The sequence below is a fragment of the Pelophylax lessonae genome (genome assembly GCF_965119305.1).
Source record: "Pelophylax lessonae genome assembly, chromosome: 7".
Taxonomy (NCBI): domain Eukaryota; kingdom Metazoa; phylum Chordata; class Amphibia; order Anura; family Ranidae; genus Pelophylax; species Pelophylax lessonae.
In genome coordinates, this window is record NC_138774.1 from 89,403,907 (window position 1) to 89,424,525 (window position 20,619).

The following is a 20,619-nucleotide window of genomic DNA, read 5'->3' on the forward strand; positions in this document are numbered from 1 at the left end:
TTACTGGCAAAGCACCATTTTCCACCCTTCTGTCCAAGGAGAGTACCTTTGTGGGCCACTAAGGCAGCCCCATTGGACAGTAGGATGGCAGTTGGAAGAACTTAGCCATGTCAAGGAAACTCAGGCTACAGTAACAAAATGGCTTATAAGGAGAACACAGGTGTCTTCTGGTGTTCTTACACAGTACTTTTTTATTTTCAAATTGAACATGGGACATTGTTATGGAATCTGCTTTAATGATGGCACAAAATGAAGTAAAGTGTTTTCCAGTGCTGAGATATATTATGTTTCTTTATTTATTTGGGTGAAAACAAACCCAATTAAAGTTCTGCTTTAACCACTTGCCGACCAGTCACAATGACCGTACTGTGGCAAAGTGGCTCGATACCGTCCAGCAACGTAGACCTACGTCGCTGGACTCCTCCCCCTGTAGGCGGCGCGCTCCCGCTGTTTTCAGTCACAGTGGGAGTCAGGCCAGGGGAGGAGCGGCGGCGATCGCCGCTGCTCTTCTCCGATCGTCGGGGAATCCAGTTTGGAGATCCGCCCGCTTGTGTAAACAGAGCGGGCGGATCTCCTAAGTGACAGGGAGTGACAGATTGCAGTGTTCAGCATAGCTGAACATGCGATCTGTCCCTGACTCACTCAGTCACCTCCCCCCACACACGTTAGTAAGCACCAGGCATACATTAACCCCTCCCTCTCCAATAAAATTAAAGCGGAGTTCCGGGCACAGATCTCATTTTTTGATGAACATACCCCCGGGACAGTCAGGGCTAGTACATTCCACAATGGCTAGCCTCTGATCTGTCCCGGTTCGCACTTACCTGCAAGAAGAAATACTTACTTTGAAAATTTCTTCCACAGCATTTCCATCTCTCTTGTGGGCAGCTGAAGCTGGCGCGGTCCTCTTCGGTGTCTTCTTCCGCGTCTTCTTCTCCCAGAATGCGCCGCACCGGCCCCTCTTGTCACCTCCGGTGCGGCGCCGCATTCCTAAACAGCTTCTGGGCATGCCCAGAAGCTGTTTAGCAGGGGAATGCGGCGTCGCCCGGAAGTGACGTGCGGGGCCGGTGCCGTCGCATTTATTCCTGGGAGCGATGACGTTCAGCTCCCAGGAATCATCGCGAGGCAGGAAGTGACGGGGTGAGCCTCGGCGCTGGAGGAGGAAGTACCCTGAGGTGAGTATTTACGATCTTCGATTACAAGGTGAGTGTACAAAAAAAAAAATATAACTATCCAATTCCTTTTCAGGTTATGTGTAGCTAGCGGAGGGGCACAAAAAAAAATACCGATTTTGTGCCCGGAACTCCGCTTTAACCCCTTCCCTGCCAGTGTCATTTTTACAGTAACAGTGCATATTTATAGCACTGATTACTATAGAAATGTCACTGGTACCCCCAAAAGTGTCAAAAATGTCAGTCAAGGGTCCGATCTGTCCGCCGCAATGTCGCAGTCCCGCAAAAAAAAATCGCAGATCGCCGCCATTACGCGTTAAAAAAAAAAAACACCAAAAATTACAAAAATCTTTCCCTTAGTTAGTAAACGCAATAACTTTTGCGCAAACCAATCAAAATACGCTTATTGTGATTTTTTTTATCAAACATAGGTAGCAGAAAACAAATTGGCCAAAAATTTAAAAAATGTTTTATTTTTACATTTTTTTTTGGGGGGGGGGGGGGAATTTCATATAAAAAAATGTTAAAAACATTGTTATTTTTTCAAAATAAACGCTCTTTTTTTGTTTATATCGCAAAAAAGTAAAAATCGCACAGGTGATCAAAATACCACTAAAAGAAAGCTCTGTTTGTGGGAAAAAAAGGACATAAATTTTGTATGGGTACGGCGTCGCACGACCGCGCAATTGTCAGTTAAAGTCGCACAGCGCCGAATCGCAAAAAGTGGCCTGGACGTAAGACAGGAAAATCCTCCGGTGGTAAAGTGGTTAAAAACCTGTTTTCCTGGTTCACACTAGGTCGCTCCGACTTCGGGGGCGACCTGTGAAGTCGCGTGCACTGCGACTTCAGCGCGACTTGCACGGACTTCATATAATAAATGACTATGCAAGTCGCTCCGAGGTCGTCTCGAAGTAGTACAGGACCCTTTTTCTAAGTCGGAGCGACTTGTGTCGCTCCTATTAGAACGGGTCCTGTAGCACTGCATGGACCGCGACTTGTCAGGCTGACAAGTCGCCTGACAAGTCGCGGTAGTGTTAATCGACACTTAAAAAACGGCATGGCAACTCTGCGTCAACAAAAAGTTTTCTGTTATTAATAGTGCTTCAGTCATGAAATGGTTATTCATGGCTAATGGAAGATGTACAAAAGCAAAGAAAAGGAAAAAAAAGGAAAATCTATTATTTTATAGTTTTTATGTGCTATAGAGTAGAACCCCATCGATTTTATTTTTTCATCTCTTCCTGACTGTGCTATAGCTGAATGATGGCTACAGCGCCGTTGCACATTTCCAGGAGGGCATCTATTGATGTCCTCCCGTGATTGCGCTTCCTGCACACCCCCTGCGGCGTGCATCGGCAGGGATCTGGGATTGCTGTGTTCTTAGAACACAGCTGATCACAGATCTGGGGTAAAGAGCCACAGAGGCTCTCTTTACCATGTGTCCAGTCACAGCTGATCACAGTGAACACAGGATTTGCTGGTAAGCAGCAATCCACACAGGGGACATCTACACTGATAATCACAGCACTGATCATCAGAATCCTGATGATCAGTGCAGCCCCAACAGTGCCCATCAGTGCTGCCTGTCAGTGCTCATCAGTGCTGCCAGTCAGTGGCCATGCTGTATGGTTCATTGTTTTTACTACATGGAATAAAGGTGATTGTATCGGAGTTTGGCCATCCAGTCTTTTCTCCTGTCAGTGTCCATCAGTGCTGCCTGCCAGTGCCCATCGGTGCTGCCTATTAGTGCCGTCTATCAGTGCCCATCAAATCAGTGCAGTCTCATCAGTGTCTACTTATCAGTGTCGCCTCATCAGTGCCACCTCATCGGTGCGCATCAGTACAGCCTATCAGTGCAGCTTCATCAGCGCACACAGTGGAGGAGAAAAATTACTTATTTACAAAATTTTATAACAGAAACTAAAATTTTTTATTTTTTTTTTCCATTTGTTTAGCACAAAAATAAAAACCGAGCGGCGATTAAATACCCCCAAAAGAAAGCTCCAACTGTCTCAAAAAATGATAACATTATCAATTGGGTACAGTGTTTCATGACCATTTTCATTTTTCATGACCAATTGTCATTCAAAATGTGACAGCACTGAAAGCTGGAAACTGGCCTGGACAGGAAGGGGGTAGAAAGTGCACAGTAGAGCTCAGTAAGACATTTTTGGGGGATTTTCTTTTTTTCTAATAAAGGGCTTTTAATACATTTGGGTGTTTATATTTCTAGATTACACTTTTTCTTGTGTGAATTTTTAGGAATACTATGTCATTCGTGTAGGAGGCAGTATCAGGAGCTGTCTTTTTTTTTTTAAAGGGGGTTTCCGAATTTCTAAAAGCCTTCAGCCAACAGACACAAACAACGACCAGCCAAGGTTGTGGGGAAAAGGCCCTTGTCCTCATTAAAAGTGCTTTGCCAGGGGGATCACCTTTGGCAAGGCACCCCTATCTTGAGGGCATGTAGCCTATTATGGTTTAGGAGGAGGGGCACACTCTTGCTCGTCTCTTTTTTTCCGGGGCCATATAGACTGCATGCTTGGAATAAAAATCTGATATAGAATTTTGTGTGTGGTACCCCCTTAAAATCCATACCAGACTCAAAGGGTATGCATTTTAGGGGGATTTTACACCATTTTCATTTCTACAATCATGCTGTAAGATGTACTACAGGAAAAGTGACATTTACAGTGCAAAGGAAAAAAGATACAGTTTAAAATATCGGCAAATTAATCTTTATTGCTGGATTCTTTAAAAAAAAAAAAAAAAAAAAAAAGATTATTTTATATACTGGAGGACCTTTGCTATTTTCTTGATAACCCTTTACCTATTAGTCCAGAAAGTGGGCATTTTTGATTTGACAGATTCAGCTGCCATTGATTTCAATGGGGTTCAGGTTCTTTGAAGTCTTCCAAACCTTGCTATAACTGAACCCAGGGCAGTTCAGCTCATCACTACATAGAATGTTGGATTTTCCTTTTGTGCCTTGACAATGGTAGCCATGATATACTTAGGGGGAGTCTAACCACAGACAGCATTAATATCCTGGCAGAAAATCTAGCCCGATAGATAGATAGATAGATAGATAGATAGATAGATAGATAGATAGATAGATAGATAGATAGATAGATAGATAGATAGATAGATAGATAGATAGATAGATAGATAGATAGATAGATAGATAGATAGATAGATAGATAGATAGATAGATAGATAGATAGATAGATAGATAGATAGATAGATAGATAGATAGATAGATAGATAGATAGATAGATAGATAGATAGATAGATAGATAGATAGATAGATAGATAGATAAAGCTGGCCACACATTATATGATTGTATTATTCAATTTCCTTTAGATTTACCTTCAACTATGCAGTGCGAAGCCCTGCCTAAGTGCTTTCACATTGAAAGTGTTTAGGTGTGACCTCATATGGTTTTGGTAAATCCAAAGGAAATATGTACAAGAAAATTGTATAATGTATGGCCAGCGATAGATAGATAGATAGATAGATAGATAGATAGATAGATAGATAGATAGATAGATAGATAGATAGATAGATAGATAGATATTCACATATCTATGCTATAAGTCACAAACAGAAATCTAATGACTTTACAATTAGCTCATAGATACTAAATATAGCAAAAACACAGTTGTGAAGATGTTTGGAATGCCATCTCAGCTATCATGAATTTGAGATTCTTTGTAGTGAGTGATGTAACCCCATACGTAAACAGCAGAAATAAGCAGAAGAGGAGGTGGAGATAATACTGAACCCTCCTTGTACCAGCAGGTATATATTACCCAGCTTGTTCTGCCAGTTATATATATGAATACACCCAATCTGGCATTTCATTGTCAGTCACAATGAATTGTAAAATTATAGCTCGTGGTTTGTTCCTGCTGTTTCTCGTTTCCTTACTGGCACAAAATGGTGAGTGTGTGTCCATCCTCAGCATTTATTCTTATGTACATTAATGAGTTGTATTAGAGAAACTCCAGTTAGTGTCTAAGAGGTTACACTCAGTTTGGTTGTCGGGGTCAAACCATTTGCAATCACTAATAGTTTTAATGTGACATTTGGATAACCATTACATATGTTTGTTAGCTACATAACTTTACAATATTATTCTCCAACCATTGGCCTGCCAAGCTGCCAATTTTAATTTCTTTGTAGTTATTGCTAACAGTTTTTCTATGTGACTTGAGAAGACAAGCAAGGATGGGAAATATGTATATTTTCAGGAAGGGTGTTCACTATTAATGTATCATGTTTCCGTTTGATGTGTATTTCTAGCCTTTTTTTTTTTTTTTTTTTTTTATAGAATGTTGTAATGTTGGAACAGGTTTATATTGCTGTCTATGTCCCCACTGGGCATATTCTTCCAGTTTATTTGTTCTACTGTCACTGTAACAGAAAGAAAAGTTGTCACCTAAATAGGAATAGAAGGGAAATCTTCCGATGGGTTTTGGTGACAACTGACTAAGAAGAAATTTATAGTCTCTTTGGAGAGATTTCTTCTCACTTCCTGTTACAGGACAAGAAGTCCCCAACAGGACACAGACAACAAAAAATAGACTGGAAGTGGTTATAACAATACCCTACACCAGTGAATGGCGAACCTTGGCACCCCAGGTGTTTTGGAACTACATTTCCCATGATGCTTAACTACACTGCAGAGTGCATGAGCAATATGGGAAATGTTGTTCCAAAACATCTGGGGTGCCAAGGTTCGCCATCACTGCCCTACACTATCCAAAATGAATTCCAAGACCATAACCCGGAACCATCAGAGGAGATTGGAAACCATACTCAAGGCAGGGGATTGTCTTGTGCCCCAGACAACCAATTGATATAAGAGAAAGAAAGCCAGAACTTCTCTGTAAACGTCAAACTCTGATAACTTTATTGCTCCAGACAAGCAGACAAGGGGGTTGCTTTAATAAAACTGGAGAGTGCAAAATCTGGAGCAGCTGTGCATGGTAACCAATCAGCATCTAACTTCAGCTTGTTCAATTAAGGTTTGACAAAAAAAAAAAAACTGGAAGCTGATTGGTTTCTATGCAGAGCTGCACCAGATTTTGCACTCTTCAGTTTTGGTAAATCACCCCCAGGAGTTTCCACCTGTGACCTCCTTCTAACACATTTCACCCATGCTCAGTATGATTATGCCTGGTGTCTGTGTCAGAGGGTGAAGTCCCAGGCAGGAATTCCTTGTTCTTCTGTCTGAAGCAATATATTTTTTTAGACGGTAAATTTTACAGAGTGGCACCATCTTACTTTATCATAAAAAAGGTTTGACCATAGATACACTTTAGTTTATATGTAGTATTATTTTGTCCTCACTGCCTAGTGTCTTCCTCAGTGCTGTGAACAATATTGGCTATAAAGTAGTAATAATATTAATATTAATGTTTGCTGAGTCAAAGTATTTAATTGAAACATTTTAACAGCTTTAATAACTAATATATGCTGAAAAGGCAGTATTCTGTAGCATATAACTATAGGAACTCTTCTGTTGCACAATACCTTTCATCTTCCATTATGACAAACCTGACAGGGTGCTTTGTTAAACAAGTAAAGGATAACAGGGACATTTTAAAATGGTGTTCAGACTCAGTGGCCTCTGTGGGCCCCCACTGGTACTGCCATCTGAACGTCTATTAGTGACAGCCATGGTCTGGTACCAAGCCCAGCAGCTGAAACAATCAGCTCCTAGGCTTCCAATGCTTTCACAGATTATTTCATAGAAGCACACTGTAGAAACGAATGTAAATATATATATATATATATATATATATATATATATATATATATATATATATATATATATATATATATACATATATACTGCTCAAAAAATTAAAAATTTAAATGAACAGTTTTTAATCAGAGTATAGCATCAAATCAATTAAACTCCTGGGATATTGATATGGTCAATTAAGTAGCAAAGGGGGTTGTTAATTAGTTTCAGCTGCTTTGGTGTTAATGAAATGAACCAACAGGTGCACTAGATGGGCAACAATGAGACAACCTCCAAAACAGGAATGGTTTTACAGGTGGAGGCCACTGACATTTTTTTTTCTCTACTCATCTTTTTTGACTGTTTTTCACTAGTTTTGCATTTGGCTAGGTCAATGTCACTACCGGTAGCATGAGGCGATACTGGGACCCTATAGAGGTTGCACAGGCAGCCCAACCCCTGCAAGATGGCACATCAATATGTGCCATTGCCAGAAGGTTTGCTGTGTCTCCAAATACAGTCTCAAGAGCATAAATGAGATTCAAGGAGACCGGCAGTTACTCTTGGAGAGCTGGACAGTGTCATAGAAGGTCTTTAACCCATTAGCAGAACCGGTATCTGCTCCTTTGTGCAAGGAGGAACAGGATGAGCACTGCCAGAGCCCAACAAAAATGGTGTAAATGTGTCTGACCAAACAATCAGAAACAGACTTCATGAGGGTGGCCTGAGAGCCCGATATCCTCTAGTGGGCCCTGTGCTCACTGCCTGGCACCGTTGAGCTCAATTTGCGATTGCTGTTGAACACCAGAACTAGCAGGTTCACCACTGGCACCTGTGCTTTTCACAGATGAGAGTAGGTTCACCCTAACCACATGTGACAGACGTGAAAGGGTCTGGAGAAGCCGTGGAGAATGTTATGCTGCGTGTGACATCATTCACCTACCCAGACCATCACCGACCCACCTGTTTTGTGGTGGGTCGGTGATGGTCTGGGTAGACATATCCATGGAGGAACGCACAGACCTCTACAGGCTAGACAATGGTACCCTGACTGTCATTAGGTGTCAGGATGAAATCATTGGACCCATTGTCAGACCGTATGCATGTGCAGTGTATCCAGGGTTCCTCCTGATGTAAGACAATGTCCGGCTTAATGTGGAGAGTATGCAGCCAGTTCCTGGAGGATGAAGTAATAAATACCATTGAATGGCCCCCACACTCACCTGACGTAAATCCAATAGAACACCTCTTGGACATGTTTCAGTGTAACCGACGCCGCCAGGTTGCAGTCTGTTCAGGAGCTCCATGATGCCCTGGTCCAGATCTGGGAGAAAATACCCCAGGACACCATCAATCGTCTCATTAGGATAATGCCCTGACATTGCCAGGCATGCATACAAGCACGTGGGGGCCATACAAACTACTGAGTACCATTTAAGTTGCTGCAATGAAATTTCAGCATAAAGGACTAGCCTGCTGCATCATTTTTTCACTATGATTTTTGGGGTGTCTTTGAATTCAGCCCTCTGTAGGTTGATAATTTTTATTTCCATCAAACAAGAGCAACGCGGCATCCTTTTGTTCCTAACGCGTTACCCAGTCCATATTAGTATAGATATCCAGCATAATATTTTACCCCATTGAGATCTGATGTGTTTTCAAAGTGTTCCTTTATTTTTTTTTGAGAGGTGTATATATATATATATATATATATATATATATATATATATATATACACACACACACACACACGCAAAATGCAAGGGTGTTACAGGGTGTCACAGCACAGGGAGATAATTATTTGCTCCTATTAAAGAATAATCAAGCAACTTCAGGCATCCCTGCCCTTGAATCACTTACCTGCACAATGCATTAGAAATGGAGATATGTCTGTGCTCAGGTCCTAGGTGACTTCCATATATACAGCACATAAATTACTAAAGAGGTGTAACCACATGTTAACCCATATACTATACATGTGTGTGTTGTAATGTAGTATCAAAAAAGGAATAAAGCTCTCTTAAAGTATCCCAAACAACGTTTTATAATAGCTTCGGGTAGACTATAAATGCTAAAAGGTATAATGTGCAGAACCATGACATTGCTGAAATTAAAAAAAATGCTCAGTGTCTCAAATAAATTTAGGAAACAAAGGCCTGGTGACTCAGGTGATTAAACAGTTTTGTTTCCATGAAAATATGTTTCATATTTTATAACATTTCTGTTACAGTACAATTATTGTTGGTAATGCAGCTACCAATCTGTATAGATTTGATTATTAATTATACAATTTGTTTTCTTTTTCATTTTAACAGCTCTTGCTGCTGGTAAGTATATTTTTAAAATATTTTAAATCTCAATAGAATGTGGAGCAAAAGGGGATAATTAAAATAGAACATTTGTAAAAAAAAATTGTTTTAGGTTTAGATAGAAGGTTTTTATTACTCTCTGTGTCCACATTGGTGAATCTCCCTCTTCACTTCCTGTGGTGTGTCAAGGTAGGTAGGGGCATCCCTTCAATGTTGACCAAATAAAGGAACTTTGACTAGTAGAATGGGGGAATGGTTAAGACCTCTGTCAATGTAGGTAGGGACATCCCTTCAATGTTGACCCAATAAAGGAACTTTGACTAGTAGAATGGGGGAATGGTTAAGACCTCTGTCAAGGTAGGTAGGGACATCCCTTCAATGTTGACCCAATAAAGGAACTTTGACTAGTAGAATGGGGAATGGTTAAGACCTCTGTCAAGGTAGGTAGGAACATCCCTTCAATGTTGACCCAATAAAGGAACTTTGACTAGTAGAATGAAGGAATGGTTAAGACCTCTACCTGCATTGTTGCTGACTTTGCCCATATTAAGGAGACTTCTTTACATTCTGGTATGTTACTGGGGCAGGAAGTGTTGTGAAATCTTCACAGGGATGGCAAAGAACCAAAATGCTGACAGAGCTAGTGATTTGATTAGCGTGGTTGAGCTACCAAAAATCTCCTTTGTAGCTCTTGCCTAAAACCATAGACAATAGGAAATGTGAATTTTATGTCCCATTCAGGCACAAAGTAAATGAGGTTCTCAGAAGCCAACACCACAAATATCCCTATCCTGGAGCATAGTTACAGAATAATGAAGAATACCCATTGTTTCTCACCTGCCCTTTAAATGAGCAATGTCCAGGTCTATGTGATAGAGGAAGGGAAGTGTAAATGGGCCCTAAGTCCCAGCAGACTCTTGTTCTGCTTCACAGTCGGTCCATATGGTATGTCTGCCTCTCCCGCCCTTCACAGTGGTAATCTATCAGAGAAATACCACATTCAAATTGTATCCCTGTCTGAATTGAGTAGCCAGAGCAGAGAATCTAGCAGAGATTCTATTGCCACCAGGACAGAAAATTATGGGAAGTAAGATCTCCAAGTGCAGTGACAGCTTCACTTTAACATAGTATATACAGTAAATTGATTTTTATCTATATATGTACCATTTAAATTTTTTTTTAATGTTCCACAGATGATTACCCTAAGACTGCGGCTGAAATCGCAATTCTTGTTATGAGTGCTGTTATCACAGGCTTGGCGCTCCTATTTTTCTTAGGTTCGGTAAGTAAATCCACATTGTTACACCTAGTGCCCCTCTGCAGAGTGAAGCATCAGGATGTTTATTGAAAGTCTTGTCCAAGCTACCTGTTGCATTCTTCTAATTCCTATGTGGAGCATTTTAGTAACTGAAAGTTTAAGTATATCTAAAGCCAAAACATAACTTTTAATTCTGGTAAGAGTAGGTAAGAGTTAAAACCTTTTTACCTGTGTCTCATTAAGGAGATTTACCTTTATTTCCTTTCCAATGGACACAAGAGTGAGTGAAATAAAAACTCTGCAAAGTGAAGGAAGTGTAGTGTCCACATTGGAAGATTCTATTCCTGTTCTGGCGACAACTTAGAAATTTAGAATTCCCCTCAAGCCTCGTATACACGCAACGATTATCGGCCGACCGATCGTCCGACTTTTGTCCAAGTTGTGTTTTGTTGGTTGGAATGTGCCTAGACTGCACACAAATTTTCTCGGCCAACAAAATTCTACTTCAGAAGTGATGTCATGTGTTGGTTTGTTTTCTTTGTGTTTTTTCTTCACTGAGCATGCCCAGACTTGCTCATCTGATTTTTCCCTGTCTAAATCTGTACTGACTGCATGAAAATCGGCCGTTGAGTTGACGGGCAACAAAAATTTTATAGCCTGCACACCAGATTTTTTTCAGCCCGAAAAGTTGGAGTTGGTTGTCCGAAGCATCATACTAACAAGCCGAAAATCGGCAGATCGGACGTTGGCCGAAAATTCCCTGCCAATTTTTGACGCGTGTGTATGGGGCATCACTCTCCGTCCTGGAGATAATGGTTACCAGAATTACTCAGAATCTCCCCAGTGGGGACACATTGGCCTATTCTTGATGGGTTTAGATCTATCTAAATGAGTTCTGCCTTTTGTAGCTTCCTAAGAGCTTAAGGCCCCTTTTTATACGGAACAGAACCCGTTCCAATCAGCAGGGTATCTGTGAGCAGACCCCCAGTTATTTGGGGCTGAGCTGGATGCTGCTCAGTGTATGCAGATCAGAGCTCTATGGACGACAGGATGTAAATGGACTCCGCTGTCCATATACATCAGGCTTTCTCTGATCTCTGATTCTCTGATGCTTTTCCGTTTTATTTTACAAGACCTGATCAGTCTAGTCCGTTTACAGCCACCTGTCCATAGGACTCCATAGACCTTCTTGTCAGGTCTGCCTGAAAAATTGGAATGCCCTAAAGGGAATCTGTCACAATGGATGTTAGGCGTCTGAGCTGTGCCTCCTGTCCAGTGCTAAAGACTGCCAGGCATGTTATTGGGTGTAAAGCTCCACGGGTTTGCTTTGTCTCCACACAGGCACTACAATTAGGAGTCTCCAGAGGTGGATGGGCGCTTCAGTGATAGGTAACAGTTTTTCAATACTACTAGATTATAGTGGACCTATACGTTCTTGTTACATAACTCTATGTAAAAGGAGATCTATGGTCACAGCATACACTTTCATTTTATCATCAGCATTGCAAAAGCCACACCAAAAATAGTTTTTTACCAATCCAATATAACCTTACTTGAAAAATATCCTTTACTGTTGTCAGTACTGCTTGTTTGCTGGTTATCTCTTTCCACAATGTCCTGGATTCCCTTCATGCTTTGCAGCTTCTCCTCTGCTGTTTACTTTTATTTCTAAGGACTACATACCCCATGGTACTTTGCTGCCTGCAATCAGTAATTCCTATTCTAACTACACCTCCTGAAACTCCTCCTTTCAGCACCTCTGTAGTTCAAAAAGCAGCCCCTATGCAATGAATGATACAGCAGTGCCTACTCACAAGGCCTAGTGAACACGTGTCACTGAATTCAATAAAAAGTAAATATGTAAGGTTTTTCACAAAGTAAGTTTACAAACTTCAAGATTGCTCAGATTAGAGTAATCTAAAAATAAATGAAATACACTGTGTAAATGAAAATATTTAAATATTTTGACCATAGATACACTTTGCGTATAGGTTTACTATAAATCAAATTCTTAGTTAGCTAAATAACCTTCTAGAAGGTCTGGAATACAGTATATTTCTAGGAAAAAATGCCAGTCACCCCATACTCTGTCCTGTGCTGCTCATGTAACCAAAATGTAGTCCTTTTGTTACATGATTTCTAACAAAGAGAAGGATCAGGCAATAAGAATCCTGGTCATTTCCTTCGACAGGGAGCACAAGGGCCAATGCCTAGGCTTTTTTGTGCAAGCAGCACTGGAGAGTCAAAAACAGAATTGTCTACAGAAGTAATTATTGAAGTATTTATATTGCTCATTATCTATCCCAGAAAGACTGCCAATATAGTATTGTGTGAATACTGAAACAAAGCTCCAGGTTTTTTTTTTATCTTTGCTCAATCTCTTTTGTACCCTTCCCTGTTAAGAGAAAAAAAAAGTAAAGTACATCGTATCCTCTTAAGCGCTGCTCTCTGTATCCTCTGCACGCTACCAGCCCTCTTCCTGGTTGAATGATGCTCAGTGGCATTCAACCCACTTCTTGTGAGTTAAGACTGTTAAATGGCACTTTTCCACTGCAAGTACCGGCTCGGCCCTGCTTGGCCTGGTTTGCTTTTCCACTGCTGGTACCGCATGGTACGGTGTTGGAACGGTTCGGTACGGTACGGTATGGTTTGCTTTTCCACTAAAGTAGTACTAAAGTTAAGTGGGTGAGATAACAACTGGGTGGGTGGGATTCTCTGACCAATCAGTGGCGAGTAGTGACTGCATGCAAAGGATTGTGGGATATGGTACCGGGTATGGTACCTCTTGGAACCACAATCGAGTAGGTACTGTTTTTGAGAGCCGTACCGTTCGGTTCCATGCAGTGGAAAAGCGCCGCCGTACCGAACCTTTCCTACACTATACCATGCGGTACCAGCAGTGGAAAAGCACAAAAGCAAGCCGAACCGTTCGGTTCCATGCAGTGGAAAAGCGCCAAAAGACATACCCCAAGGGGGTGTGCCGTGCTATCGCATTGGCCTGGGCTTGCAGTGGAATCCTGCATAGAACATTATTCTCACTCCACAATGAACTGTTCTATGCAGTGGTCAGGACCGCCCATTGCTGACAACAGAGACGAGGAAGAACCTCAGGACATCACCAGCAAGAAGACATCTGGAATATGTATAATGGGATTGGGACTTTAGAGAGTGATCAAAGCACCTAGTTTCCTTTTTCATAATGGCCATCCATGTAGTATTTTTAACCAACTTGCTTTGTTTTTTTGTTTGTATTTAGATGATAATGCTCGCACGTTCTGGTTGACGACCATATGAAAGAAATGGACCTCCAACTTTCAGACCTCATTTACATGTGCCCACCTGGGAAAAGCTGGCTTCCTGTCAGAAATATTTACAGATTTGCTATCAGTGTTGCCCCTGAAGTTCCAACAGAATCCTGCAACCAAATTGCTTCTTCTGTTAAATAATTCATATTTATTTTTTTGTAGTTGAGCCTTGGGTGGTTACACAATGTTTGTTCCATCTTGGCTCTAAAAGAATCCACTGTGTCTGATGTTTTATAAAGAGACTCTTTAGCCACAAGAAATGTATTTGTATTTATTTCTGGAAAACAAAAATCTATCTAATAAAATGTTTTAAAAATGAATCTGCTTTACACTGCTTAAGCCAATGAACCCATGCCATGATGATGCACACTAAAGTATTTACATATTCTAAATGAGCAGTAAAAAGGGCTGGGACAAGGGGTGGGCAGGAGGGGAAGCTGCCCTGGTCACTGTGGTATCATGTGAAGTGGGGGAGGGGACTTGTGTTGAGAAGGGGAATTTGGGAGGCTACAAGAATGTTCTAAGAAGGCAAATTTAGGGAGGTGTGCTAGGAGTAGTGATTTTGGGGGATTTGTGCTAGGAGGTGGGTGTTATATTCTCTGTGTTCCAGTCTCTCAATCCAAGAACTCCAGGTTGTCTGTTCTCCATCAAATTCACTTAATGTCCCGATCAATGACATTTTCCTGCTGGGCTCTGTGGGTGTTTGTATCCAGCTGACAATCCAGAGTTTTTTTTTTTTCTTCTTTTCTTTTCTCACACGGATAGTAACCTTGTAAATCCCACCCTCGTCGCCACTGTTATATTCTCTGTGTTGTGAGAGACACGGGACTCTGATCTGGAACAACGGTTGTTTATTCAGGACTCACTGCACACTCCAACATGCATTACAGGACAGCTCTGTATCTCAATGCATCTCTTACATGTCTCTAAGATGGCCACTCTGCCCCTTGACCCTTGTCATCACTCCTGGGTGGAGCCAGCCTTAAAGTAACAGTACATGTGAAACCCTTCAGGTATAACAGTGGGATTTGGGGGATTTGTGCTCTTTAAGTAAAATGATAGAGGTGCTAGCAGGGGGAATATTTTTTTTTGGGGGGGGGCACATATGGGGAAAATGAGGGTTTGCACTGGTGGGAGATTGGGGGCAAAGATTTGTGCTGATAGGGAGGATTTTAGCGGGGGGGGGGGGGGCAGATTTGTACTGGGAGGAGGGGAAATGTATGCTTAGGGGGTGAGCTTGCTGATTAGTTCTTGATTTCTTTTTTGGGGAAGTGGATTTTCACCTACACATAATGCTCATACATTTTTTTTTGGGGGGGGGGGGGAGGGGGCACAATTTGGCATGTTCGCCATGGGCTCTAGATGACCTTGTCCCAGCACTGGCAGCCAAAGAAGTTTAAAACATGCCCTCCTCCTTCTCTGTATCTATAAGCACTTTGAAGAAATTACTTTCCAAAATGTACAGGGGTATTGGCTATTTTTATGAGAGCAGAATCTTGGCAGGCTACTACCTCTCAAATGTACTCAACTAAATGGTGTTTCAAAACTCAGAAATAAACTAAAACCAAATTCTAGAGTCTGATCCCATGATAATATGCCCTTCCTATTGGCTGGAATGCTTTTTTTTGCTGGATTTTAAGCACTTAGCTATGCTAGGAGGCAGAAGTGAGCATGGCGATGTCATCCGCACCTCCCAGAAGTTTTAGAAACAGCGAACTGACTTAGGGGGTAGGGGTGAGAGCTTTAACCATGGAATTTCTACTTTAAAAAAAAATCCCTGTGAAATAGCAACCTACCTAGATGACATTTGATATGGGTGTTACGTCTACTCTAACAGACCTGCCATTGCCTACAAGTTCTGCACTAGTTTCTCAAAAGTCCCCTTTTTGCCATTCTAAGCCAGCTGACCAAGGTTCAACAGCCAGGCAGTGCATTACGGTTCCTATGGTGAATTTCCACATTTTGTGGAATTTTCCACAAACTCATACTTCATCCCTCAGTTGTCATTAGTGAATCATTTGAAGTTGTTGACACTGAGTGATTTAAAGTTGCTACCACTGAAGGATCTGAGGACGCAATCACTGGTGGAATTGTGTTTGTTGTCAATGGGAGATTTGGGTTTGTTGTCACTGGGAGATTTGAGGTTCTTGTCATTGGGAAATTTGAAGTTGTTGCCACCGGAAAATTGAGGTTATTGCCACTGAGGTATTTGATTTTGTTGTCACCGGAGGATTTAAGGTTGTTGTCAATGAATGAGGAATTTGAGGCTATTGTCACTTGAGGATTTGATGTTGTTGTCATAGGGGGACCTTTTGTTGTTGTCACTTTAGGATCTTTGGTTGTTGTCACTGGGGGATATAAGGTTGTTATCAATGGGGCATTTGAGATTGTAGACATTGGGCGATTTGAGGTTTTTATCAATGGGGGATTTGAGCTTGTTGACATTAGGCAATTTGAGTTTGTTGTCGTTGGATGATTTGAGGTCGTTGTCATTGGGAGATCATTGGTGGTTGTCATTGGGAGATCTGTGGTGGTTGTCAATGGGAGATTTGAGGTTGTTATCAATGGGGGATTTGAGGTTGTTTATATTTGTATATGTGTTTTTGCAAAAGTGTATGCTGTTCCAAAAACTCATTTGTTAAATCATATTTCAATTCTTTATTGTATAAACTAGTTATACTTAAAATGTTTGTGTATACTATATACAGTATCTAACAAAAGTGAGTACACCCCTCACATTTTTGTTAATATTTTATTATATATTTTCATGTGACAACACTGAAGAAATTACACTTTGCTACAATGTAAAGTAGTGAGTGTACAGCTTGTATTACAGTGTATATTTGCTGTCCCCTCAAAAAAACTCAACACACAGCCATTATTGTCTAAACCGCTGGCAACAAAAGTGAGTACACCCCTAAGTGAAAATGTCCAAATTGGGCCCAATTAACCATTTTCCCTCCCCGGTGTCATGTGACTCAGTGTTACAAGGTCTCAGGTGTGAATGCTGAGCAGGTGGGTTAGGTTGGTGTTATCGCTCTCACTCTCTCATACTGGTCACTGTAAGTTCAACATGGCACCTCATGGCAAATAACTCATGGTAAAGAACTCTCTGAGGATCTATTAAAGAATTGTTGCTCTACATGCTCTATAAAGATGGCCTAGGCTATAAGAAGTTTGCCAAGACCCTGAAACTGAGCTGCAGCACGGTGGCCAAGACCATACAGCGGTTTAACAGGACAGGTTCCACTCAGAACGGCCTCGCTATGGTTGATCAAAGAAGTTAAGTGTATGTGCACAGTGTCATATCCATAGGTTGTCTTTTGGAAAAACACATATGAGTGCTGCCAGCTTTGCTGCAGAGGTTGAAGGTGTGGGGGGTCAGCATGTCAGTGCTCAGACCATATGCCACACACTGCATCAAATTGGTCTGCATGACTGTCATCCTAGAAAGAAGCCTCTTCTAAAGATGATGCACAAGAAAGCCCACAAACATTTTGCTGAAGGCAAGCAGACTAAGGACATGGATTACTGGAACCATGTCCTGTGATCTGATGAGACCAAGATACATTTATTTGGTTCAGATGGTGTCAAGCGTGTGTGGAGGCAACCAGGTGAGGATTACAAAAAAAGTGTGTCTTGCCTACAGTCAAGCATGGTGGGGGGAGTGTCATGATTTGGGGCCGCATGAGTGCTGCCGGCACTGGGGAGCTACACTTCATTGAGGGAACCATGAATGCCAACATGTACTGTGACATTCTGAAGCAGAACTGGAGCCCCCTCCCTTCTGAGACTGGGGCGCAGAGCAGTATTCCAACATGATAATGACCCCAAACACACCTCCAAGATGACCACTACCTTGCTAAAGAAGCTGAGGGTAAAGGTGATGGACTGGCCAAGCATGTCTCCAGACCTAAACCCTACTGAGCATCTGTGGGGCATCCTCAAACGGAAGGTGTAGAAGTGCAAAGTCTCTAACATCCACCAGCTCTATGATGTCATCATGGAGGAGTGGAAGAGGACTCCAGTGTCAAACTGTGAAGCTCTGGTGAACTCCATGCCCAAGAGGGTTAAGGCTGTGCTGGAAAATAATGATGGCCACACAAAATATTGACACTTTGGGATCAATTTGGACATTCTCACTTAGGGGTGTACTCACTTTTGTTGCCAGCGGTTTAGACATTCATGGCTGTGTGTTGAGTTATTTTGAGGGGACAGCAAATTTACACTGTAATACAAGCTGTACACTCATTACTTTACATTGTAGAAAAGAGTAATTTCTTCAGTGTTGTCACATGCAAAGATATAATAAAATATTTACAAAAATGTGAGGGGTGTACTCACTTTTGTGAGATACTGTAAATTTTGATTGCTGGGTGTTTGATTTAACCACTTCCCGACCACCCGCTGCCTATTTTACATAGTTACATAGTTTGTGAGGTTGAAAAAAGACATCAGTCCATCCAGTTCAACCTATGATGTGTGTGTGTGTTTGCTGTTAACCGTACATTGTATACCCCTGTATGTTGTGGTCTTTAAGGTGCCCATTGAATCGTTTTTTGAAACTATCGATGCTCCCTGCTGATACCACTGCTTGTGGAAGAGAATTCCACATCCTTACTGCTCTGACAGTGAAGAACCCCTTACGTATTTTAAGGTTAAACCGTTTTTCCTCTAGGTTTAGTGAGTGGCCAGGTGTCTTATTGTATTCACTTTCTCTAAAAAGTTTGTTCCTTATGCTAGGGTTGCCAGTACAGTATTTGTACATTGATATCATATCCCCCCTCAATCGTCTCTTCTCCAGAGAGAATAAGTTCAGTGCTTGTAGTCTTTCCTCATAGCTGATGTCCTCCATTCCCCTAATTATTTTTGTTGCCCTTCTCTGGACTCTCTCCAGTTCCAGCACATCCTTCCTGAGGACCGGTGCCCAGAACTGGACAGCATACTCCAGATGTGGCCGGACCAGAGTCTTGTAGAGTGGGGGAATAATCTCTTTATTTCTGGAGTGAATCCCTTTTTTATACATCCCAGTATTCTGTTGGCTTTACTTGCAGCGGCTTGGCATTGCATGCCACTGCCAAGCCTGTTGTCCACCAGTACCCCCAGGTCCTTTTCCGTCTTATATTCACCCAGAGGTTTCCCCCCCTAGTGAGTAGCTTGCTTTCGTGTTTCTGACGCCCAAGTGTGTTACTTTACATTTCTCAACATTAAACCTCATCTGCCATGTAGTTGCCCACCCCATTATTTTGTTCAGGTCCGCTTGTAAGGTTTCCACATCCTGCATAGACGATATTGGCATGCTTAGTTTAGTATCATCTGCAAATACTGAGATTGTACTAGATATCCCCTCCTCTAGATCATTTATGAATAAATTAAACAGGATTTGTCCCAGGACAGAACCTTGGGGGTCCCCACTTTCCACACCCGCCCAATTCGAGTACTCCCCATTAATCACCACGCCCCCCCACAGTTAGAATCACTCACCTAGGCTTACATTTAACCCCTTGATCACCCACAGGGTTACCCCTTCCCTGCCAGTGTCATGATTACAGTAACAGTGCATATTTTTAGCACTGATTACTGTAGTAATGTCACTGGCACCCCCAAAAGTGTAAAAAATGTCAGTTAGGGGTCCGATCTGTCCGCTGCAATGTCGAAATCCCGCAGTCCCGCAAATAATCGCAGATTAATGCCATATCTAGTAAAAAAAAAAAAAAAACAATAAAAATTACATAAATCTTTCCCATAGTTAGTAGACGTGATAACTTTTGTGCAAACCAATCAAAATATGCTTATTGCAATTTTTTTTTTTACCAAAAATATGTAGCAAAAAACAAATTAGCCTAAAATGTTAAAAAATTTTGATTTTTAATTTTTTTTTTTTGAGAATGTCATATAGCAGAATATGAAAAATATTGTTTTTTTTTTTTTTTTTTTTAAATTGTCGCTGTTTTTTTGTTTATAGCGCAAAAAAAATAAAAATCGCACAGGTGATCAAATACCACCAATAGAAAGCTCTATTTGTGGGAAAAAAGGACGTCAATTTTATTTGGGTACAGCGTCGCACGGCCGCGCAATTGTCCATTAAAGTAACGCAGTGCCGAATCGCAAAATAGGACCTGGTCATTAAGGGGGCAAATCCTTTCGGTCTTAAAGTGGTTAAACCTATGCATAGAGTAGTAAAGGGTTAGAGCCCTGGTCAGGTTTTGAACCCTGTTGGGGAAATATGTGCTCTATTTTGCTTTTATTGGGATAGAGAGTGTTAAGAAATCTAAAATGTTATGATTACTACAATTACAACAGTAGAAAGGGTAAAATGTTCCCATGAGGACACCTGTTTCATAGATAACTATGTGAGGGGTATTTTCCACTTTGGAGAGATTTTTCCTTCACTACTTGTTGTGTCAGGACAAAAAGTAAAATTAAATCTACCCAATTATGGTACAGAGAAGAAAAAGGATAATCCTGACAAGTTTTAATCATTTCCTACTTTATACAAATCAAAAAAAAAATTCCTATAGATACACATTATAACATAAAAGTGTAGCGCTACGAAAAAATGATACTCATAAGACTAATAATAAAAAAGTGTCCAAATGAATGAGTTCCTAATAATCACGATAGTGTATGAAAAAATGTCCAACTGAATTAATCTTCAATAAAAGTGAAGAAGACATAAATCCACAAGTGCAATGGTCCAAAAGAAAAGGGAGGAATTCTTCCCAGGGCACCAGGAGTGTATGAAGGAAAGGGGACACCTCTGTGATGGGATATGATAAGCAGCTTACCAAATTTCCATGGCTGCTCAGATTAGTGAGCTAGCCT

The 20,619-nt window shown here is 41.2% G+C and overlaps 1 long non-coding RNA gene across 2 annotated transcripts; it reads left to right on the top strand.

Moving 5' to 3' along the window:
• The first annotated feature begins 5,099 nt into the window (after positions 1-5,099).
• Positions 5,100-14,114, top strand: LOC309560804. 2 transcript variants are annotated; one of them, XR_014225520.1, is made up of 3 exons: positions 5,100-5,122; positions 10,425-10,513; positions 13,746-14,114. It is a non-coding gene; the product is annotated as an uncharacterized lncRNA (long non-coding RNA). The 2 variants fall into 2 exon arrangements; XR_014225521.1 differs by lacking the exon at positions 5,100-5,122 and adding an exon at positions 9,235-9,249.
• Positions 14,115-20,619: the final 6,505 nt, after the last annotated feature.